A 26373-nucleotide genomic window follows, 5' to 3' on the forward strand; every position below is an offset into this window, starting at 1 on the left:
TATCAGAGCAGAATGATCTCATGACTCTCCAAGAAAAGAGCAATATAGAAATATTCAGACACATTCTAGTCACCAGCACACAGAGGCACTAAGTGAATTAAAGTTTGGATAGGCAAGTCCTCAAATATCGTGTGAGACTGCTGAATTTAGATCAAAATCTAAAAACCAGTATTATTTACTAAATAGGTTCAGGGAGGTTTTGTGGAGTCTTTTCACTTACTGCCCAAAACTATTTTCCTGGGATAATGCAGAATTAATGGAAAAGGATCCTAGGCATAAGAAGACTTAGTAAAATATAAGCAAATAGAAATAAATAACAATAATGATTATATTAAGGAAAGAAGCATAAAATTAGTTAAAATTTTTCTCACAAAAATGAAACCTTCACAAAAAAGACCATAATATTTTTCACAGGATACATTTTCATATTGGTGGTTTGAGGTGAATTGGCTGAATTATATTCAGGGGAATGGTTACACCAGCTTTGCCCAAGAGTTTATCTAGTCCAGTCCCACATCTTCAGATCCCAGATGCATGCCTAGGTAAGGCAGAGTACATAGATGTATTTCCTTATGCTGTTCTGCTACCTTAGGCTATTGATGTCTTTCCAGTAACTCCCCTAAGCATCCCTTTTCCAAGTACTTGTCCAGTTTGCCTTTGAACACAGGTAAATTTCTTGCATTCACAATACTATTTTTTGTCCTTGCTGATTGCAGAAATAGTTTTTGGAGGTTTTTTTCTTTGTTGATTGTTGTTGTTTGGGACTTAATCATCATAGCTTCACTTCAAAACTTCTGTCTTTTGTGTTAGAAGAGACGGGGAGCTGTTATGGTCTACCAGTCCTCTGTCATCTTCTCATATCACTAGCTCATCTCCTTTTCATGCTGAACAGTCATAATTTACTTATGCCTCCCTCTTGCAGATTTTATTCCACATCTTGTTGTCCTTTTTTGCCCCTACTATTTTATTGACCAATCTCTCAGCATTTTAAGTTCTTCTTCAATCTTCAGTTTTTTTCATTTTTATTGCTATGGATAAAATAATGTTTTCAGCAGATTTTAATCTATTTTCAGTAGACTTTTATCTCCACTGTTGTTCTCTGGATGTCATAATTACATTGCACACACAATTGAAATAGAGAAAAGTCAGTCAAAATTAAGCACTTTTCTTAAATTTACAAGAGAGGTGAAAGAGGTGTTTGAGGTTTTTTTATGTTAAAAAGCTGAGAAAAATTCTTTCAAGCACACATAATTTTTCCTCCCACTGCATATTTGTCATACTCTCACATAAACTTCCATTACTCACTGCCCAAGACATTGAACTAATAACTCATGTACCCTCTCACCCAGGAGGTAGGTCATTTACAGCCTTCTGGCTAAGCAGCATCTTTCACAAGTTTGTTTTTCCATAGTAGTGTTTCTTGAAGAACTATTCTTTACAGTACAATAAAGTAAAGAAGTAAACAAGGAGTGAAGAAGTAAACTATAAAGTAAAGAAGTGAGTAAAAATTCTTTACAGTATAAGAAACATCACTTCTCCAAAAGGAGATTTACTAACCTTCGAGAAGATTTAATCTCTTCATATATTCACACCCTAAAAATATGCAGAAAGGTTTAGGAAAGGCAGGTCCTGCTTGATAAACCTGATCCCCACTGATAGCCCACTCAGTGGATGGGGGAAAGGCTCTGGATGCTGTCTCCCTATACCTTAGTAAAGTGACATCATTTCTCACAACATTCTCCTGAAGAAGATAGCAGCCCACATCTTGGACAAGTGTATCCTTTGCTGAGCTAAAAACTGGCCTGAGGAATGGTGGTGAATGGTGCGTTATCCAATAGGTGGCCAGTCACAACCAGTGTCCCCAGATCTCAGTGCTGTGGTCAGTCCTGTTTAACATCTTTATTGATGATCTGGATAAGGTGTACCCTCAGCAAGTTTACAGACACCGCCAGGTTGTGCAGGAGTGTTGATCTGCTGAAGGGTAAGAAGGATTTGCAAAAGGATCTGGTAAAGCAGGATCAGTAGACTAACGCGAGTTGTATGAGGTTCAACAAGGCAAAGCAGCAGATCCTGCACCTGGGTCACAGATATGCTACAGGCTTGAGGAAGAGAGGAAAAGGAAAAGGAAAAGGAAAAGGAAAAGGAAAAGGAAAAGGAAAAGGAAAAGGAAAAGGAAAAGGAAAAGGAAAAGGAAAAGGAAAAGGAAAAGGAAAAGGAAAAGGAAAAGGAAAAGGAAAAGGAAAAGGAAAAGGAAAAGGAAAAGGAAAAGGAAAAGGAAAAGGAAAAGGAAAAGGAAAAGGAATGGGAATGTTGGTGGACAGCCAGCTGAACATGAAAGCAGTTGTGTCACCACCCCTGGAGGTATTTAAAAGATGTGCAGATGTGGTGCTTTGGGACATGGGTTAGTGGTGGACTTGGCAGTTCTGAGTTTACTCAGTTGCACTTGATGTACAGGTACATGAGTTGCACCTGATGCTCTTAAAGGTCTTTAGCAACATCAGTGACTTTGATTCTATGATTCTATTGGAGAGGTGAGAATTTGCTTCATTTGCATGGACAGAACACTTTTGGGCAACAGAAAATGGAGTCAAAATGCACCTTCAGTGTGCCAGGCAACAGCTGCACTGAGACCTGACTGACTGTCTTCCCTTGGGACCTGACAGAAAAAAAAAAAATATTGACAGGGGTGACATTCACCTGAGTAAGCCATTGAACCTGAACTTTCCCCATTTAGAGAAATTGAAACAGCCTCGCCCAAACCCCAGCAACCAGCCATTTACCAGTTTCTACAGAGAACTTATCATTCCAACCTTTCTTTTGCCCGTACTGACCTTAGAATCGAACACTACCGGATTCACAATATACTGTAATATGTTGTGGCAGTTATCAGTACTGTATAGCTTATTTACATACTGGGGGGACAACTTCAATGAAAAATACTTGCTTGCATTATTTTAGTTAATAAAAAATGCCCTTTTCCTTCTTGAAATGGAGGAAAGTATCTGATTGGTGATGTTTTAAAGCACCATACTTTATTGTTTTCATTCTGTGTGTTACAATTCCAATTGTTTTTCTTTTAATTATGTAAGTGTCATTAAATGTGACTTTTAAATATTTTTAGATTCTCTGATCTGGGCCTTTTACTATCTTAGATAAGCTCAATATATCTGAACTGATAGATCAAGGGAATCTATAGAGTTGGTTTAAATATTTAATGGTTTTTTTTCCTGAACTACACCACAAGATCCTATGAGGCAATGCCCCATTTAAAGAGAGTAAGGAGAATGTGTCTGCATTATACAGAGAAGTACAATTAAGAGGATTGGTATGGATTTTGTGTGATAAACTGATGGTATAAGTGGAACCTAAAGCTGTTACATGTATTCAGAATATATATGAGGTGGAGAAATAATCAATCAGTACCTTCCGATTCCAGTATGGTGTATTTTTTCTAAACAGACTTCCACTGACCAGTTCCTGCCTCTCATCCCACTTCACAGCTGTACAATAGCACAGACTGTTTAATTTGATTTTCTAAATTTTGTGGCGGCTGTGCACAAACATATGTGTTCTTCCATATGTTATTACAGTTGACTATAGTTCCCAGCTTGCAGAGCATCTTTTTGTCATACATGGCCTCAGACAGTATAAATAATATATGACTCATCCCCTTTTTTCTCACTGTTTCCCTAAAATACCTTAAATATTACTGTATTTACTATAAATAAATAAATATTTATGAATAATACAAACATTTACATATTTACTTTAGTAAGGAGCTAGACCACATCACGATAATATTAATTTCTCTAGATAGTGCTTAGCTTAGGTAGAAATATTTAGGTTGATAATTTATGGATTCCTGTGGTGCTGTACAGAAGGCACATATGTGGCAGAGTCAGAGATCACTAAAACTGCTACTGTGGACTACAAGCATGTTCACACTGCTACTGTGGCTATCACACCAAGTCCAGTTTGTGTAGTCCACTGATTCAAGGCTGAACATGGGACATGATTTTGCATACTGTTTAATTGCAATCCAGCTGCCTGCCAAACTTTTGCACATGCCAGCTAACACCCTCACAGATAGCATCTGGGCATATTTTAAGGTGTTACTATGATACAGGGAATGTTCCCAATGTCTAGCACAAATAAGGCTGTTCTGTCCAGAATAAAAAAGGATTTTGGTTGGACAAAATTTGTACATATGTAGTTTGCTCTCAGAGATGTATTAGATACCCAAGGTGGTTCCACATGAATGGGGGTGAGCAGGAAAGACAGTGCAAAAGTGCAAAAAGCTATTGTGCTGATGAAGCAGGCTTGCTTCCACTCCCAGAAACAGCTCAGTGACTCAACACTGCTCATTAGAAAGCTCAGTAGAAATCTGACCTGTCATTTTCAGAGGGACAAATGTACAAACCAAAGAAGTTAAAGTTAGGGTCATATATAAAGCATCAAAGTAAATACTGATCTGTCATGCAAGAACATTTGCCTTCACAGATCTTTTATGAAGCAGACTGATAATTAAGTGTTCAGCGCACTGTGTTTAAGTGACCTGAGCTAAACAAAACACCTTATACCCATCCTACTCATTTATGTTTGGCCTATACTGTTCTCCAGGTGGATTTATCATAAAAAACTATGTGTGTATGTATATAGTATATCTGAGCCTTCAGCTGCTTAATCACACTATGGACATGCAAAAAACCCAAAATCATTAACCAAGCCAATTTAGACAATAATATAATAAAGCCATATGATTTTCAGTGATGCTAAGCAACAACAGCTTGAAGGATAATACAGACACCTTCATGGCTTTTGAAACATTTGGCTTTAAAATTATCTCTTTTTCTTTCTCCCTGATTTCCTTAACTTCAAACCCTGTCTGCCAGCATGAGTGCTCAGATTATTGCCTCTAGCATATGCTCCTCATGCTTCAGTCAAAAACACATTGGCAAGTTTATTTCATGGCCAAAGCAAAGTACACACAGTGAGGTGCAAAGCCACATCCTGAAAATTTCAGATTCAGAATATAAATCTAGATGTCTGTTGACACAAAGTCAATTCTTGTCTTAAAAATAAACTGTCTGGCTCAAGCCAAGTTATGAAAAATAACACAAGTATTTCTAAACTCCTTATCATCTCTACTTGCATATGAAATTTAGACAGGACATGAAAACACAAGAGACGAAGAACACACATGTATTCCTCTCTGCACTACATTCTTAATCTACTATTTGAGTGACCTATGTAGTCAAAATCTGTTGGTTTTCATGGGTGCTGCTGCCTTGCCAGTATGAACTGCTGGACAGACAGACTGTAATATTTTTACAAAAGCTATAGCTGTAGAAATCAAATAGTTGTATTGGCCCAAATACAAGCTTTCCTTAAGAGTAGACAGTTCTGCTTTCCCAACATCCATCTATCTATCTATCTATCTATCTATCTATCTATCTAGTCTATCTATCAATCTATCTATCATCTATCTAATCTATCCGTAGCTCCTTTTTACTTTTTAGTCCCCTCTTTTATTAGCTAATATTCATACCTTGCTGTCACTCATTTAACTAGGAAACATTTGCTTTTTCGTTGTTCCTTTCCTCCTAACTGTTCCATCCTGAAGAGGGGGTGGGAGAAGAGATGGAAAATATATGTTTTCCTATTCTGCTCCTTTCAAGTCAAAACTCCTTAAAGATGCTGTTGATTTCCCCTGGTTTGACTTCATTCTAGGTAACTTTTTCCTTGATCCCTTCCCATCTGCTTTTTGCCCTCTCTGCTTCATCAAACTACCCTATTTCTTTTTAAAGCAATTCATGACCTTGGTTTTTCATCCATTTTCAATTATAGGAATCAGTATTCTCTTCTGCATTGTACTGAGGTTTTCTGTTCAGGGGTTACCAACTGACCCTTAGTTTAGCCTAAATCCTTTCAATGCTGGTTTTGTCTTTTGCTTTTTACACTCCTTGATTGTGGGATTCACTTCTATCAGATATTAGAACTGTAAAGTCAGCACAGCTCTTTGGGGGAAAAAAAAAGACCTTTTCAATTTAATTTTAAGACTCACATATCAATTTCAAGTTCAGAACATTCCTAAGTTTTTGTTTGAGGCATTTTTAATATAAGGTGTTTCAAGATACTTTGTATGGACAGCATTGTAAAAATTCAATTTATAGGTGTATTGTAAGGTGAACTCCATCTCCTATAAAGCCCAAAATACAGATTTTACTTGATCTACTTCTATAATGATAGATTTCCTACCAATTTTTGCATGACTTATGTAAGCTTGTGCCTTTCACATAAAGCAAACACATCACAATCCCTTTTTGATTGTGTTTAAAGGGTGGCAGAGTTAACTTAAGAAGCCAATCAATAGCCTAATGCTTTAACACTAATGGGAGTTTTACACATACAAACATCTGTAAGGACACACAACCCTGTGCTAATATGTAGGGTATTATTTTGTCTTAATTTGTAATTGCTCCTAATTACACTCTAGTCTAGTAAGCATATATTTACAAATGATGGGTTTCATGCAAACCAAAAGTCAGATTTACTAAATCCTCATCTGGCATACACAATCTTCAATATCTATATAACTCTCTATAATACAACCAAACTGTATATATTTTTTTTTCCATGTAATTGTAAATTTGCTTCATGTTTCTAATCAGTGTCATATGATACAGTAAGTTCTGTGTAGATAAATGCAAAGGGATGCACACAGGAGGAAACAATTCTAACCTTATACACAGAATGATGGGCTCCAAGATATCTATTGCTACTCAGGAAATATATGTTATTATATATATATATATGTTTCTGTGAAAATATCAACTTAATGATTAGTAGCAGTCAAAAATCAACCCACATGATATGACTTAATTAAGGGAAAAAATTCAGAACAAAACAGAGAGTACTGCCATGCTATCATATAAATTCATTGTGCGCTTTTATCTTGAATTCTGTGTGCTGTGTGACTCCCCCATCTTAAAAAAAGTATATAAAAGAACTAGCAAATGGCAAAAGGAACAAGGATGATCAAAATGTGGGATTCTTCAGCCTGGAAAATACAACAAAGGTCTGCAAAATTATGCACATCATGAAGAAAATGATCTCAGAATGATTTTTCATTGTCTCTTCTAATATAAGATCCAAAGAATCTTAAATGAAACTAGCACAGGAGGCTAGAGCAAAGAAGTTTTTCATAGTATGGCTAATTAAACTTTGGAACTGTATTTCACCAGACATTGTGTATGCTAGACATTCACAGGAATTCAATAAGAAAGCAGACAAATCCATGACTGGGGAGAGGAGGGAGAGGGAGGGAGGGAAGAAAACCCAACATCAAGAGCTATCAAATATTAAGATAGTTTCTCTGGCTCAAAAAATCCTTTAGCAGTAATTGATGGGAGCTGGGGGAATATATTTAAGAAGCTTACCTCTGCTATTCCTATAGTAAGAAACAAGATAATGGACTAATATCTTTGGATCTGAACCAAATTATGGATATTTTGTTTTGGTTTTAATAATTTGATTCCCTTTGCCACAGAATTACCATTTGTGGTATATATTTCTATTTTTGGAGTTTTTGGTTTTGTTATTTTTTTTTTTTTCCTAGCATTGCAATTATGTATTTAACATTACAATCTACCAAGGAGAATTTGTCCATTGTCCTTTAATATCTAATTTCTACTAAATATAATGGAGTTAGCCATCTACTTCATTGTATTTATAAACACCAATTATCATGTCTGTGTAACTTTGATAAATAACATTAAAAATATTCAACATTGTTATTTTGTAATACTCTCCTAAAAGTTTATTTGGTCTTCCTGCAATTTGCAAACAAAGTGACTAATACAGGCATCTGATTCAGGGTGCAAACATATTAACAGTTTAAGCACAGAACTCTGAAAGGCTAACCAGTCTCACAAGGATGCTTAAGCTAGCTAAATAGTTAATAAAAAGAAATAGTTTCTTCCAGCAACCTGTATTTAATGATCACAGAACTTAAGAAGGAAACCATATTTCTCATAAATTGCAGGAAAACCTATCAAATGTCACTAGTTTCTAGACTAACTTCAAGTGCTTGCAAAAAGGTGTGTAATGGGCTAGCTGCCTAGGTTACTTCTACACTTATTACATCCTTATGAGAGCAAATAAGCTCTTCAACTTTAGACATGGATTCTGCAGAATCTTATTATGGAAATGTCTATTTCTGTGTGCAGATGACAAAAGGCTTCTGCATTGGCTCAAAACCAGATGAGTGTCTAGCATCCCCTCCCAGTGAAAAACATCACCCTTTGCAAAGGGGCATTGTTCATCTATTCATCTATTGAAGGTGATTCTATTGATGATAGAAAGAAAGACACCGACTTAGGTTGTTTTTTGACCTACAAATTGCAGTTTCTTGGGGTGATTGTAAAAGGGTCAAAACAACCTAATAATTATTTTAAATAGCTTGCCAAATTCCAGTTCATCCAAGAGAGCTGGACGAAAATTGGATGCAGTTCCTCAAAACATGCTAAGATGGTCATTTTGCACTCTCTTTTTCAACATTGTGATAGGAGTATCAACATTGTGATGCCTGCCTAGAGAGGCAGATGGATACAGGAAAATCAAGACAAATTCTCAAATAACTGGAAACACCTTGCTTTGGATTGATCTGTATTTCCTTATTGTAGGCAGATCTCTCATAACATTTAATGTATCTAAGTAAGACAATGAAATTAGTCTTTTTGTTGATACAAATAGACTCAACATAACTCGAATTCTTATTTTAAGTGACAGTAGAATATTTTCTGTGAAAATAATATTTTCTTTTTTTTTTTTGTGCTTTTTGTGGTTTTTTTATATTTTGTTTGCTTGTATTTCGGTTTTTTGTTTGGTTGGTTTTTGGGTTTTTTGGTTGGTTGGTTCTTTGGGTTTTTTTTTTGTTTGTTTGGTTTTGCTTGTTTGTTTGTTTTGTTTCTCTAATTGTGGTTTTGGGGTTTTTGTTGGCTTTAATGGTTCATTTTTGTTTGCTTGGTGTGTTTTGTCTTCCTTTTTTTTTTGTTGTTTTTTCTTTTTTTCCCCTTATTCAAAAATTTTCCATACTGTTCAAAAGCTTACATCTCCAGGGTATCATATTGCTTAATCTGGTTAACTGAAGTCAGGACTTAGACTTACTGAGTAATATCCAATAGTTTTGTTTCTGTGTAATTATCAGAACAAACTGGATATAGAGTATAACAGAGAGGCCTCTAGAATGTAATACTATTGCAAATAAGACATTTCTATATTATCCTTTTTCAGACATTTCCAAATGATTTTGTCATTGCTCCAAGTAGAATTAATTGCTATGTTTCTATGAAAACTCTGCTAGTTCTCATGGTCCCTGTGACTTGATAATAATTGCTGTGGAAATGTCTTAGGGCAAACTGTTCTTAGTAACCAAGCGGGAATTTAGTATGCAATGGCAGGATACATAATAATGACTGAAGAACAGTGCTGTGCTATGAAAGACATAGTGGAATTCTCAGAAAAAAAAAAAAAGACAAATTGAAATTCTGAATGTGTTTCTGAGTAGCATACCTTAATACCACACTAAATTTTGGCTATATTATATTCTGATGTATTGGAACCTGAACTCTCTTTAAATTTAACAGCAATTGTTAAAGGCCAATGGTTGTATCTGTTTCAGATGAAAAAATATTTGAATTTTTTCCCTCTTTTTAGTCCTCTTTTACCTGTATAGATCTTCTTTTTATTCCTCTGCATTGACCAAGCATGACATTACCTCTGAGCAGTAAGCATCATCAGAAATCTGATTGCATCATTTTGAGATGTCGATGATGTCAGGAAAATCCAAGCCTTCAACACCATTTCTGGAGACAAGAAGGAATCACATTCCATTCTATTCACTCCAAGGCAAGGAAAATGACCCAGTGTATAAACTTGAATCCATAAATCAGGGATTTTAATGCTATATACAACAGAAAACCAAAGCCTTTCTGAATTACATAATTTAGCAACTAACATTAGTCACTTACTTTCTGCTGTGGTCTATAGAAAATTATTTTGTCAATTTATCCCTGTCTTCTTCTGTGTGGTGAAAACACACAACCCTACTACTCTAGAGTGGCACAGACACAAACCCATCATCTCATGTTTGCCTTAATTTAGTTTCACAGAGATATAAAAATCTAGAAAAAAACAGGAGACAGAGGTGGTAGCCGTGTATTTGGACTTTTTCCATGGAAGATCATAGTTAGTGGTGGACCTGGCAGTTCTGAGTTTACTCAGTTGCACTTGATGTACAGGTACATGAGTTGTACCTGATGCTCTTAAAGGTCTTTAGCAACATCAGTGACTTTGATTCTATGATTCTATTGGAGAGGTGAGAATGTGCTTCATTTGCATGGACAGATCACTTTTGGGCAACAGAAAATGGAGTCAAAATGCACCTTCAGTGTGCCAGGCAACAGCTGCACTGAGACCTGACTGACTGTCTTCCCTTGGGACCTGACAGAAAAAAAAAAAAATATTGACAGGATTCTTTTTAAGCCTGGGGATGTCCCTTGGCTCATCTACTGCTGCCCAGGAGTTGTTTCCAACACGAGGTCCTAGTCTGTGATATGCTGAAATAAAATCTTCATCATCCCAGGCCCCAGAATCCTTAGGGTTTTTGTTGCTTTGTTGTGTTTGTTTGTTTTTTTCCTCAGTAGTATTATTTTAATAACATTTTGCTTCATTATTTTAATATTCCTTCCTGCATACAAAATTATTGAGGCATGTGAGGCAGAATGCAAGGAGTTATTCTGATCAGTACTGAAAGCTGAAGTTACCTACAGCTTCTGATAAGAATACACAAGAGATTATTTCTTTTTCATTGTGAAAGCAGCTGCATTGAAATTACTGATCTCCTTGCCTAACCCAGATTTATTTAGAGAAATAAAATTGTAATCTGTGTCTTCTAATGAGAGAATAGAATGCTGTCCACATCATATACTAATCCATTTTAAAGCAGGGACACTGTACATAATTTTTTTACATAAATAGAAAAAGTAATCTTATCTAGTGCATATGCCCCTTTCAAGTGTTGTGCTGGTTTAGTCAGACTAATGCTGTTGATGGAAATTTCTCCACTCAGATGAGAAGGAAAGATGAGAAGAAGCATTGCAATGGTGATAGAAAAGCTTTATATAATGAGACAAATCCCAGAATCTCTAGGGAGCTCATTCAGCATGGAAACCGCTTCATGTTTCTTTCATTATAAGAAGGATATTTTAGCTATTAAAAGTACAGAAGTCAGATTGTCCATGAAGTTACTTTAATAGGATGATTCTGAGTGGGTTGCCATTTGGTTTTGAAAGCGAGAGAATGGAAGCCTATTTTTTCAACCATACCATGCTTCAAACAATTCCAATCTATCACAGGCTTTAGAACTTCTGATTGTATAAACCTGTCAAGGCGTCAAGGCATTACAACATAAACAGTGCAATCTACCAGAGCTGCAAAACTATTATTTGGTAGTCTATTTAGTTTCATAGACTTTTTCCAATTCCCTGACACCTTAAACAAAATATGACAGGCATTTATACTACATAGTATACAAGAAAGATCACTTTGTGGAAAAAAACCCTTATCTCAGGGCTTCACCAATGAGGAGAGAAAAGACAAAATGGAAACTGGCAACACTTTGTGATACTTTGTATTATTTTTTGAATTACACAAGTAAGGTCATAATTCCTGTGATCTTTGCAAAGATATCTTTGCTGTCCAAGCTTTGTTTTACACAAGGAGGGAGGCAGCCTATCAGAGACATATAAAATGACCTATGCTACAGTAAAGTTGAGACATATAGATTTGTTTGTTCTGAAGAGTCAATTTTTATTTTTTGTTGAGGACTTTTATTCTGGGATTTGTTTTACTCTTTTCTGTCCTCTGTCTTTTTAGGTGTTACAGAAGATCTTGTTTCAGTACATAGTCTAAAGTGTGGTGTCATACACTGATATGTCATTCTGTGCAAAGAGGGGGTACAAGATAATCTTTGGGAAGAAAAAGAAAAAAAACTACCCTGAAGCTTAAAGCAAAACTATCATTGGCTCGAATATCTATTTTCTATACAGTAATTATTCTATGTAAACTGAGCTCTCCTAACAGAAAATACCTTGAGGTGAGTTTGAAACACAGCATTGTAGTTCATAGAACTGGACCAAATTTCACAAAAATAGACCATTAACAAGTCTCCCTGAGTATTAACTTGAATAGCACAGGCTGATCACACGGGAGAGCATGCTGATATGAAGAGAGACAAGTATACTTTCAGGGGACTGAGATTTGAAATATTGATTCAGTCACATTAATTGAATTTTTGCCTTGAGAAGTGATTACAAAAATGTTTCTCCAATATTAATTTGTATCTGCTTTGGATAAGATTAACATTAATTTCTTCACCAGTCCCCATTACTCTTTTATTATTCATTAGCATCTCCCTTTGCATGTGTAAGAGACCTTGATGAAGCATGTTTATTCATAGACTAACCTTTTTAAATAATTCTAACAGCTCTCTAACAGAAACCTTCCTGGCATGCTGAATATCTCATCTTTGTTTCATTATTCAATCCTTGTGCTCTATCCTCCACTTGAGATGCTGAACATGAATCATACTGCTCTTCCTACTGCTCTCTTCCTCCCACTGAAATGTCCTCTGCAGCCTGATCCCACAGGATAGCTCTGTTCACAAAACACTGCAGCAAATTGTCTCCTCTCCTCCTAGAATCTAAGACAGTATAATTTCCACAGAGCTTGAGAGCAAGTATTGATTTATGCTGTCCTTAGTTCATCACATATTTGTTATCATGTTTTGATTCATTGTTCATTTACCTCTCATTAGAATATTTGGTGTGACCTAGTCTTTGATGAGAGCTCTAGAGGCCACATTTTATTTTTTGCTTTGTATTTACAAACTTGTGACTATTTCTTGAAGCAGACAACAGGCAGAGAAAAAGGGGAAACATAAGTAAAGGAACAAATCAATTAATTTCCTCTTTCCTTGCAAAATTTATATACTTATTTCCAGTACTTGCTAGTTTTTAATGAAAGTGCATTGCAAAATTCACTACAAAAAACTTATTTTAAAATACATAACACATACATGCACTCACATTTCTGATAAGCCCTCCTTCCACAGCAATTATATGTAGCTGCCTCCAGCAAAATGCTGTCATCCCTTGCATTATCTTTTTGTATTTATCTTGCTATAATACCCAAAGGCACTAATAAAGAAGGTGTTAGAAATGCAGGGTCTGATTCCTGCTGTAAAGAGCTTACACATTTTAATTTTCCACCCTAAAAATAAATGAGTGGACTATTTCTTTCCTTTTACAATTAAGTTTAGGAAGAATTTCAGAAAAAATGCATTGATATTTTTTTTTAATATATTCAAGCAGTATAACTAGATACTTAAGTAGCCAGAACTGCAATAGCTTTTACAGAATTCAAAAGAACGAGATTTGGTTACTAATACAATTTATTTTTTAATGCTTATTATTTTTTTAGGGGGAAAACAAGGCTTTATAACTCTAATTTTGGTTTTTTGAGATATTAGGATAGGTAGGGTAGGGAAGATATGTTACCCTAGGAGCAAATTCAGTATTTGGAAATTACTAAATACAATTATTAGAGCGTGCCTAAATAGCAGGTAAACAGGAGGAGTGCTAGCATTTCAAAATAGAAATATTTTCAAACATTAACTTAAAGTTATTTGCAAAATTGAAGAAAAATATTTTGTAGTGAGTGCTTTCTGGGAAAACACAAGGAGTGCCTAGGGGACTTATTATTTTGTATCTCATTGGACTCATTATCTCAACACACAGAAATGTACATCTCTGATTACCATTAATACAAATATACACACTAACTTTGACTATTAACCTCCCACAATCTCCAGAACACATTCTTTTTCCCACTGTCTCTGTACACTATGTCACCCAGAAGACAGAGGAGTAAACCTAGGCATTTTGTTGTTTTAAAAATGAAGTAAATGTAAACTTGAGTGAACAGGCAGGAAGCAAAAGTACTTCCCTTGGCTAATGAATTGACCTGAATTCTGCTCATCCTAAAATGCAGTAACTGACACAGCTTTTCCACCAGTTTCAAAATGCTGACTTCTGAAGAAGGAATTCATAAATTTCATTAGACCATTTATTTCATTTACTGTTCATTTGCAACTGAGGACTTGAAAGGGGCTTCTACCAGGAGGGGAAAAAAAATACAAAACCAAACCTGAGGAATTTGATGCCTTGGATAGTCATGTGTAACTCTTTAAAGGAACAAGTACTTCACCCATGCCCTACATACCCCAGGGCCTGGGTATTTAATATATGTCTTTGTTAACACATTCCCTGACAGCTGTAATGCCTGTGGTGTTAAATGAGGGGCATCCTTTGTATTGGGAAAGGTGAGCAAGAAAGGGCTTGGTTTGAAGAAACAGTTTTTCTGAACTCTTCACAGCCTGAATGGAAGGCCAAGGTCCTTAGAGTGTTTGTAGTGGCCCCTGCCTGCTTAATCACCCATTACAGAATTTACATTTTATCATCCTGAACTACAGATTTCTTGCAACCATTACTTAGAGCTACTGACATCTGATCTTTCTTCAATTATTTTTCCATTCCCAGAAGGGGCTTTTCCAGGGTAGTACAAGTATACTTTGACTCTTTTCTCAGACTTCCTCAGACTACAACAATTTTTGGATTTTACGGCTCTTCAATGCGGAATTGGTTTTATGTCTAAAGCAAAGAGAGCTCATACCATGTAAAGCAGGTGATTTTGGCTACTGTGCAGATTTCTGGCACCATGTTTGTAGGCAATTGTTTTCTTTAGTGGCTTGCAGACTTTGAACTTACAAGCCTTTAACTTGTAGGTACACATTAGTGAGAGATTCTTTTGGACAAATATATACTAGAGAGTTAACTTTAATTTTAAACTTTACTTTTATGAATGGAATTCAGGCATGTTGCAGTCAATTTTCAAATCTCTGTGTAGGTTTTTCAGCTGCAAGACTCACATTAAATTCAATCTGCCATATGTTATATTGGCTTGCAGGCTGCAGAGGTTAGTTTCATGATGTAACTTACTGCAAAAATTGTTTCAACAGCTCCATCTTTTGAGGAAGGGCACTGATTTTGGACACAGGAAAGCAAATAAAGTCCCCAGCTAATCCACATTCTTGTCTCATCTTGTGTTATGTCTTCAATGAACACAACATTTTTAAGCGCCTTTCCTCACAGTCCCTATAGCAGCACATGAGAATGAAACAACAGGGCTACAACAGTGGAAGGCACAGTGTCAGGAATGTAGAGTGTCTAAGTAAACATACTAAAAATGTCAAAAGCATTGTGTCTAAACCATTGTGAAATAGCATATAAAAATGTATAATGACACTATTGTTGCTTTATTAAAGTAATAATCTCATAATTGTTGCTTCAAACACTTTTCAGCACTGTCTCATCTGCAGATAGGAACTGGGATGAAGGATTAAGTTATTTTTATAAATGGTACTTTAGGATAAAGATCCAACCACATTTTTGCTTTTAATCAACATACCTTATGACACTTTCCTAAATAAATATGACAATAATGCTGGAAAAGGTATTACTCTCCCCTCCGGTACTAGGAAATTATTCTCCCCTCATGGATTACTAGGGAATACCACAAAGTATGATAAAATGTATTCATAATACCTATATGTAGATAAAAAATTTCTTGCTCACAACATTATTTTAATATTTGCAATTGCCACCTAGAAGAAAATGGTGAAAAATATTTATGCTATCTTTATCTTTGTTATCAATATAAAAGATGGTGTAAAAAAATTTCTTAGCATGGCCTAGTAGCACTTAAGAACAAAAGGACATTTCTTGCATTTTCCACTGGATAATCAATGGATGGATGTCCCTGGGGCTGTAGAAAGGATCTTCTTACTGAATATACACAGTGGCACAATGGTAAGAAGGATTTAGTGTAGAACAGAGAAAAAGGTCATCAAGCTGAAGAGATACTTTGCTACCACCTGCATCTCCATAAACCTCAAGCAGAAAAAACAGCACAAGCTTGAGCAGTGGTTGTAGGACTTTCCTGACCAAGAAACCTCTGTGCTATAAATCATTACAAACCAGAAAATTTAGGAAAATTATAAAGAATTTAAAAATTCCAACATTTTAATCAAACAAAAGATGGATCCCTCACTTTACATTAGATATGAATGTGCAGGTTATAGATATTCAGCCTGTCAGAGTGAGGATTGCTTGTTGTGTTTTTTTATTTCATGAACTGGGCAGCATCTTCTTGTCATAAGAGAAATTGAGAGGTAACTGTAAGCAAAATAACAGCTATTTACACCACTCAGATGACTGGATAATGGTTTGTTAGGCTACATCTTGGGAGAGGGAGAAAAAGGAGGTAAGATGCCTTTGCTGAAATGAAAACTTATTTTTGAAATGGACAATTACAAAATTCAGTGACATTGAACAATTTCAAAACAGACCAAGCTGGTTTTGGAATCTGAGCATGAAGAAGGTTTCCAAGTTCAAAACAAAACAAAACAAAACAAAACAAAACAAAACAAACAAAAAAACAAACAAACACCTGTATAAATGGAAAAGGAAGAAAAATAAGAAGTGGAAAGTGGAAGTAGAAAAAACACTCAATTTTATGCCACTCATAATTATTTCACCTTTTTCTATGTGTCCTTGAATTTTTAAGATTCTGCATAACAGGAGTAGTATCAGGCTACACACCTACCTAGAGATGGCTATAAAGATAAAATGTTATGTCTTGTAGATGCCATGCAATAAATAAGAGATACAGAGTAACAGGGAAACCTGGAATTGGCCCACAAAAAATAAGGCATTATAAATGTAAAAGATTAGCTAGGGAGGAAGAGGAGAAGAGGAAGTTTGTTTCCAGGAGGAGTCTTTATATTGGCATTTTTAGCCAGTAGAATATTTTTATGGACATCTCTTCAGTTCCTGAAAATAGGGGTTGCTAATGAAAATGCTGACAAACCTTTTGGTGTTCATAGGGTTGTAATACCCTGTTTAATGCAACCAAAATTGCAAGGTATGCTTTTTATCCTTTTCTGCTAAGAAGGCAATTACACAAGCATCTTGTTGAAGTAGTTTATAATATGATTAAACAGGCAACAGTAAATCAACTGGTGATTGAATCCTCAAGAGAGAATGTATTTCAGTTAAATTTGTGAGTTACCATACTTTAAATATAAAAGCCCTCTAAACAGGGCACATGATGGTGTGATACCACTCAGACTCAGATTAAAAATGAAGGTGTTCTAAAATATAAATATTCTTCTATTTTTGTTCTTTTTTGTTCTATCTTAATTTTAATGTTTACAGAATGTGATGAAAGCTGGTTATATTTGCATTTTATTGAATCTTAGGGAAGACTAAACTTCACACATCTGGTGAAGGCAATCTTCTAAAGTGTTTGCTTATGTAAATTAAAAATAAGATTTTACCTGCTACATTTCTAAGCAATTTATTTGTGCTCACAACTGTAACTAACAAAGATTACATTTTTGAATCCATAGAATTCAATTTGTACTTCACTTTAATTCATGTTCCTATTAGCAAGTTTTCTATCCACATAGTCCTATATTCATAAAAATAAACTAAAAAGAGCTTGTTTCCAAAAATAAAGTGAAATATCAACTCCTATAAATAATAATTCACAGTTTCATATTTCTTCTCTGACTAGAAATTCAGACAAGAAATTTTGTTATGAAATTCCATACTTTCAGAGAAATTTGTATTTCAGGATTATAATTCCAGCTCAAATATATATCATTCATTAGTCTTCTATGGGTGAAATGGAAAAAACTAAATATTTAACTTCATGTTTAATTCTTCATTATAAAACAGTTCCAGTCACCTTGTCCTAATTTATTGTTTATGTTTTAATGTGTTAATTTATTTGTCCTAATTGTTGCTGTCTACTTTGAATGGACTTTGACTCATAAATGTGTTTGTTAATGCAGTATCCAGACCTCTAGGCAATGTTCCATGCCAATAGCATAGAACCCTTATACAGATTCTTCTAGGCTAGCCAGGCTACCCTTATACAGAATCTTCTACCTTTCTGAGCTGTAAAGTGGACATGCTTCTTAAAATCAATTTAGCCTGATTTATTTATTTGCTGTTCAGTTGTGCTATTGATTTATATTCTTCTGATCTCACACTGCCAAATCAACACATCCCCATACATTTCACAGCCTATCTTGGTTAAATGTCATCTGAACATTTCACTATCTTTAGCTGATCTCCACCTCTGAACTACTGAAGATATGCAGACCCAGGAAATCTTCTGGGTAGCCTCTAAGAATCCCCCTTGCTGCCCTATTATTTGCTGCTTATCAAAAATCTCCACTGAAAGTTCTTCATCCGCTTTTCAATCCACATATCAGTATTCATACCCAAGTCTACACAAATTAATCTGAGAGTGAGATTTTGCAAGAGATTTGAAAGCTTTACTAAAATCAAACTACAATGCATCTGGCCACTTCACTTACAAACTTAAAAATTCTGTGCAATAAAAAGCAAATAAAGTGAGCATGGTAAGATTTATTCTTTACAAATCAAGCTGCGTATTGCTCATGGTTATCTTTTAGAAAAATTAATTAGACTAACAGGGCAGCTATTGCCAACAATCAGAATAGTATAAGTCCCATGAGGACAGCTGTTCCTGTGAATTGCATCCCAAACTGAGAAAGTAGGCACTCTTGGATTTTAGGATCTGGAAGGAGATAGCAGAGAACTGTTTGCAGCTCATTTAAATAATAGGATCACTATAGACATAGTATTATGTGATCTTAAAGTTTTTGAACTTAAAAAAAGAAATGAAATTTCTGAATTTGAAAGAGGTGCAAGGCAAAATTCACTGCAGCTCAGCTAATAAGATAGAAAGTGGAGAAGTGCTGATTTATCCTAGCTGAAAATTAGTAAACTTGACTTAGAAAGAAAAGAAATCTCTCACGTTATCATTGCAGGCACAGGAGTCAGCATATTTCCCTAAGAGTTGTTAATGCACTGTGGGAACCCTGGCCTTATTCTGGGTTCCCATGTGGTGGTGAAATTCCTCCTCCAACCCGTGCTTCCAAAGAAAAACTCCACAGGCTTTTGCTGTTCGGTCTCAAGGCAATTTATTGTTAGTTATCTAAAAGATTATGTTCGCGGGCTGCAGCTATTTGATCAGCGGCCTGGGTAGAGGCACACACACACACACACACCCTGACATCCTGTCTGTCTGCTGTCTTCTTCTTCTCTCCCCCCCGCCCAGGGCTGCTGCTATCTTTTATATGATATATTACATATTACATGTTTATAGTTTTCTCCCAATACCTACTACCTATATTACAAAGTGCTTTTCTACTCTAAACCAATCTGTGAGTGCCAACATCACCAAGAACACGGAGGCAAGGAAGAAGAAGGAGGAAGAACAGGATCAGCCCACTTTCCTCCATCTTAGAACTTCTGACCCCCATGTACAAAGTAAAAACCCCCCTGTACATGTGTTAAAACCCCCCTGTACAATACTAAAAAAAATTCCCCTCTACTTTGTAATTACTTTTACTATACTATGCAACCTTTTGTGACTGCTTGTTCCACCTCCAAAGTTGGTAACTCATTCCATGGCTCAAACTCAAAATCACAGCTGTTTCCAGCTGCCTTCCAGGGTCTAAAATGCTTCTGACCAAGGCCTGGAACCTCTAAAAATGTCTGAGAGACATTTTGAGTTCCCACAATGCACATCATAGGATAGGTAATAATAATAAAAAAAAAAAGTTCACATTTATACATCTTTAAAAACTGTAAATTTTAAGACATGAAAGAGGTCAACCTCTTATACAACTCTGTTTATATATAGGTCTGAGTCAGGTGGGATTTGTACACAAGTTAATTGAATTTCCAATGAAATTAAATAGAGAAATGTATCTCAGATTAAACTTAAGATATAAATAGTTATATATCAAGTAATAATTTATGACTTTGCTTTCCTTCATGAAGCTTCTATCAGCTCTTTCCTACAGCTTCCGAGTCCCTCACAGTGAGAGTCCTGCCATGAGTGTACTGACTACTTGCAGAAATTTTGTGTTATGTAAACCAAATGAAGGTGCCTCCATTCTATTGATCACCTAACCAATGGAGACATGGAACAGCATTAGCCCTTGAATTGTCCCTTGAAAAATACAATTTATATAGCCATTCATCTGTTCAACCCAAAGAAATCAGTTACTATTTGAAATTTTACTTTTGCAGTCCATCTCCTGAGGGCCAAGTTTAGTTTCGTTAATGTTGCAAAGGATTTCAGAGTTAAAAGAAATCCAGATCCAAACTTTACTGGTTTTATCAACGTAATTCTGAAGTCTACCATATCATTGTCAAACATAAATATCAATTCAGGAGAGAAGCAGAGGTAAGAGACTTACCAAAATAATTGTCATTATGATAATATTCAAAGTTAGAGTGATTTGCACATATATAATTAAGACTGTTTATAAGAATATGTTCTGGATTTTAAGAAATTAATCAAGTGTATGAAAAAGTGGACTCATGAATCTTTGTAGAATTCAAAGCTCTGTTATGTATTTGTTATTTTATCTCTTAACAAATTATTTGCCCATCTGTGACAGGAATATTAAAGCAATTTACTAGAAGAAGGAGGTTTTATTCCCTCTTTTTTTTAAGTTTTATCCAAGCAATAGCCTTTGGCTAATATAAATTATCATAGCTCAGTGGTTATAGTATCTTTTACAATTTACATTAGAAGCCTATCAAAGGCAAAGTTTTACATAGTTGTTGAAATTTCAAAGTAATAATAATCATCCATTCTTATACTGGCTATGTGTATAACAAAATGCAAATAACATAATCCTAAAGTACTACCACAGTAGGAAAATATGGAATTATTATGGAATCATTGCAGTGCTTAAAGTGGTGAACAGGTTTTGCTTCAGCTCAGGGCAAGAATTAATTTTTCAAGCTTTTCAAAATCTGAGCCTCTCTGTATTCAAATGATAGGTAAGGTAATGTTTTGTGATCTTCCTTCTAACTCTAAAAACCAGTCCTGGGGGAATAAGCCCTATTTGCTTTTCTTACTTTCCACTTCAAGTAAACTTCTTCCTGTCTCCCTTTTTTTTTTTTTCTTTTTTTTTTCTTTTTTTTTTTTTTTGGTTCAGATGAATCAGACTTTTTTTTAATCAGTTTTAAAGATGCAAACCCAAAAGACAGTACAAGAGAACTTATTATTACTTTAGGTGTTGGATTTTCCCTGGCAGAACTCTATGAATTTGTAACTCTATGAATTTGTATAAAATATCAGCTGTATCAAAGGAGTCTGTTTTAGAAAATAAGTTTTCAAACATCATACAGTACAAAGGGTGGTAATATATAATCCAGCTCACTCAGCAGGTCAAGGAAACTCATGATGAGCCCAGGGGTGGCCCATCACACTTCCAGTTGCAACTTATGTCATTCATGCATATTTATAAAAGTATTTCCTCACAATAAGTTTATTCCTGTTAATTAAATCTTCCATTTTACTTTTTCTTACTAAATTATAAGTAGAAAGAGATGAGATATAGAACCCAAGCAGAAAGTACCTGAACACCTACCACAGTCCAGGGCTTTATAGCTTTGAGACACCTTTGTGAGCAGATAGCATATCCTCCTAATCAGCATAATTGTATATGATCAGAAGCTTATTTGAAAACCATATAGCTATGAAAATAGCTCCATGTCTCTAGAAGAACTGTATAGATCCTAAACATATTAGTTACATTTTCAGTTTCTGACATACTCGCAGAATCTCTTACTTGTTGAAAACATGGCTTTGGTGGACTCTAAGATCTCAACTTTGAACCCTGTGAGTTTGCATTAAAAGAAAAGAACATTTCACTTCCACAAAGAGTGTAATTATTTTCCAATACATCCATTTCATGCCTAATGCTTCTTGCCTGATTTTTCCTTTGAACATTGACAAATTGCCAAGAATCATAAAGATTCATGCTACATAGCCTTACAATTCTGATTGATAATTTCACGTTAGAGTGAGAATAAAATCAGCGGGTTTTCTTGTCTTTTACAGGCAGAAGGAATCATTTATCCTAGTTTCTTGAGAACACATTGGAGATCAACAATGTCCATAATCTGCAAAACTAAACCATGAAGATCCACAATAGAACGTAATCATCTGTAAAATATTTTAACAGCAATATTCTGCCCAACTGAACAGGAGTCTATCTGTAATTTTCACCTGTTGAGTTACAATGTCAAGTAAGATGGGGCAAGTGGAACATCAAAATACTCACTTACAAATGAAAGCCCACCTATTCTGACCCAGTTAGGTCAGACTCTTAATTTTTAAATACCATTTGAATTTCAGCTACAGAATTGTCTAGAGCTTTTCTGGATTATCACAAGTATGAGAGGACTGCAGTTAGAAGTGGCTTTTAAGAAGGGTCCAGTTTAGGCAAAGGGTAAAAAAGGATTAATTTAAAAAAAAAAATTGGCTTCAGAGTAGTTATAATTTTTTAAAACCTTTTTGAAGTGGATGGAGAGCAGCATTTCTCTATCCAGTACTTTTCTGCTGTTTTCCTTTCAACATGTAGAAGAAATTTCTTGCAAAATGTAGGCAGTAGACATTTCCTGTCTCTCTAAAACAGAGACAGGGAAACATTACCTGCTCTGTCAAGACATTTGTCTCCTTCAATCAATCACCTTTTCTCTGGCTCCTTCTGCAGTGATTCACTCTCTAAGGAGATAATGGCAAGAGTAATAACAGATATAGGAAATACTTTGAAGTCCTGCATCTGAGGACAAGGAGGAGAAGAAAAGCCTTTAATGAAAGACTAGTTAGCCCATATGAAGACATATATGACCACAGTAGGCTGGAAGACTAGTAGATGATTCCATGAATCAACAGACAAAGTTTCCCAGGGATACAAGATTCTCTTCTACACTGCTGTTTGCTAGTTTTACTAAATGTAGAAGACACTTATAAGTTTCAACTTGTCATTAATTTCTAACACTGTTACTAGGGAACTCACGTTTCTTCTAAAGCTGAAAGTTACATCACGACATTAGGCATTCATTCCTAGTGGCCTTTATTTTTCTTTAAATTGCCCTCTTCAGGAGTATTCAATTTGCATATACAGCAAGAATTACACTATAATATTGATATTAATACCTAAAAAACCCCATGTGGTTAACTGTAGTGTTGCTGGCAACAGGTTTCTGTGTGCAGCTTTGGTCTGGGCTAGCTAGTGCTCTTGCAGACAGCACGAACACATGTTCTGGTGGAGGCACAAAAAAGGGGAATACTCCTAAGCCAGAGGCTTGACAACAGGTACTATGTTCCAGGAGGTGACACAGCTGAAACATGCAAAACTCAGGAGGCCTTAACACATGCCCTTAGAGACCACAAATTGCCCTCAGAGTGTTTTCCTTGTACAATAATGTATGTAGTGGGTTTATCTATTAGTAATGAGTAGGTGTGATTGCAAAAAGAAACTGTCAGGACACAGCATATGCCAGAGCCTCCATGGGGCCAAGTGCTATGGAGACCCCCATGGGTGCTCCCCACCAGAGCAGCATCTGATAGCCAGGTCCTGTCCTACTGCCCTGGCCCTGCCGGGGCAGGTCCTGACAGACCTGGGGGGCTGACATGAGGTCCTGCACTGGGACAGGGCCAGGGGAGGCCTCAGGAGGCTGGCAGGTACAATTGGATTTACAATGCCCCCATGGCCCTGCAACAGCAACAGGAGAGTGTCATTGGAGTTTATTCACACAAATATTTATTTTCATAAGAAATTCAACATTATGAGGTTTTCTTCCTCATAAAGTATGAAATTGAAATGGGTAGGAAAAGCCAAAGCAAAACTGCTGACATTTCTGCATGGCTGTGCAGCCTTCTATTAAAAAAAAAAAAAAAAAAAAAGCTATTTATTTTGAACAAGAAGTTCTATGAGTTCAAGTAAAGATCACCATAAAGGAGGTGACCCACAAGATACTAAAATTGCCTCTTGTCTCTTCTATTAGCAGCTGAAGGCCTCCACCCTGAACAGTTTTCAGAATGACAGTGAGAGATAGCAAAATTAGCAAAGAACTGACCTTTCTTTATATCCTGGTTTTCTCTGGGATAGAGTTATTTTTTTTCTAGTTGTTGGAATAGTACTGTTTTTTTGGACTTAGTATGAGAAAAATGTGTTGATAGCACACTGATGTTTTAGTTGTGGCTCAGCAGTGCTTCCTCTAAGTCAAGGACTGTAGGAACTCAAAATGTCTCTCAGACATTTTTAGAGGTTCCAGGCCTTGGTCAGAAGCATTTTAGACCCTGGAAGGCAGCTGGAAACAGCTGTGATTTTGAGTTTGAGTCATGGAATGAATTGCCAACTTTGGAGGTGGAACAAGCAGTCACAAAGGGTTAGATAGTATAGTAAAAGTAGTTACAAAACAGAGAGGAATTTTTTTTAGTATTGTACAGGGGGGGTTTTAGCACCTATACAGGGGGGTTTTTACTTTGTACATGGGGGTCAGAAGTTCTAAGATGGAGGAAAGTGGGCTGATCCTGTTCTTCCTCCTTCTTCTTCCTTGCCTCCATGTTCTTGGTGATGTTGGCACTCAGATTGGTTTAGAGTAGAAAAGCACTTTGTAATATAGGTAGTAAGTATTGGGGAAAACTATAAACATGTAATATGTAATATATCATATAAAAGATAGCAGCAGCCCTGGGCAGGGAGAGAGAAGAAGAAGACAGCAGATAGAGAGGATGTCAGGGTGTGTGTGTGCCTCTGTCCAGGCCACTGACCAAGCAGCCGCAGCCCGAGAAGACAATCTTTTAGATAACTAACAATAAATTGCCTTGAGACTGAACAGCAAGAGCCTGCGGAATTTTTCTTTGGAAGCACGGGTTGGAGGAGAAATTTCACCACCACATGGGACCCCAGAGCAAGGCCGGGATTCCCACAAAGAACTTTTCTGTTTCTCATGCTCTGACAGTGAGGATGTACATAAGAAGCTGGGAGCACACCTGGGCCAGATGACCTGAACCGGACACAGGGATATTCCATACCATAGACATCATGGTATCAGTATATAAACTGGGGGGAGTTGGCTAGGTTGGGCTGATCACTGCTTGGGCATGGGCTGGGCATCAATCAGAGGGTGGTGAGCAATTGTACAGAGCATCACTTGTTTCTCTGAAGTTTTCTTGTTTACTTTCTCTCTTTCCATTGACTCCTTTTTCATTACAATTATGGTTACTACAACATTATCATCCTCATCATCATCATCATCATTACGTTCTATTTATTTATTTACATTATGAAACTGTTACCTCAATGAGTTTAACCATTTTTCCTATTCTCCTCCCCGTCCCGCTGGGCAGGGTGGGGAGTTTGAGCAAGAGGCTACATGGTACTTAGCTGGAAATTGTAGCTTAACCAAGTCAAGTTATGCATATGCCACAATTTTTGATTCAGTCACTGAATGAATAGTCTGTGCCAACAGTGATACTTAAAACTTAAATCAGGGACTAACACTAGTCTTGCAGGTATTGGGGGTCTTATGAAGTATCCCCATCAAAAACCAAAGATCAGACACTTAGACAGGAAAGGTTTGCAAACCTTTTTGTACTGTATTTTATTTTGATGGACTGATTTATTTGACTGTTCCTTGTTTGGTTTTTGTCACATTTTCTTGTGTCTCATTTGAAATGTACTTTAATAAATGTGGAAGTTATTTTAATAAATGTATGATAAATGCAACTTCTTCCATCCATTAAAAAAATTGTCACTCGTACAGGCAGGAACATGATATGATGGTATACATAGTCAGTGACACTTCTCACCATCACAAGGGCAGCAAAGCAGCCATTTAAGCAGAGATATTAGACAAGGAGGATTAGGGACCCTTTAGGGAACCCTAGAAAACTCTAGCTAGTCCTCTCCTGCATCAGTAAGAGTGTTTCTGAAACATGGATTGTATTAAGTCTCCCACAGCTAAGATTTTGGTGCAAGAAGTTTCTTTACTACTTAAGGGGATTTTTGACATTACATTCAAACTAAGTGCATGGATATGAATAAACCTTCATTGTTAAAAAAAATAACATACCCATAAGTTCTTTCAGGCACACCAACTTAAAAAATTCTTTCTATGAATATCTATGGCTGTGAACAAGGATGATTCAGATTATTTTAAGAAGAGTCGGTGCTAAAATAATATAATCCTGCAAAGTATTTCCAGGGCTTTTAGGTTGTATCTACTTGCATAACAAAGTGAATAGCCAAAATTATATTGTGCCTTGACTGTAACTCAA

The sequence above is a fragment of the Lonchura striata genome, chromosome 1 (genome assembly GCF_050655825.1).
Source record: "Lonchura striata isolate lonStrDom1 chromosome 1, ASM5065582v1, whole genome shotgun sequence".
NCBI classification, from domain to species: Eukaryota; Metazoa; Chordata; class Aves; order Passeriformes; family Estrildidae; genus Lonchura; species Lonchura striata.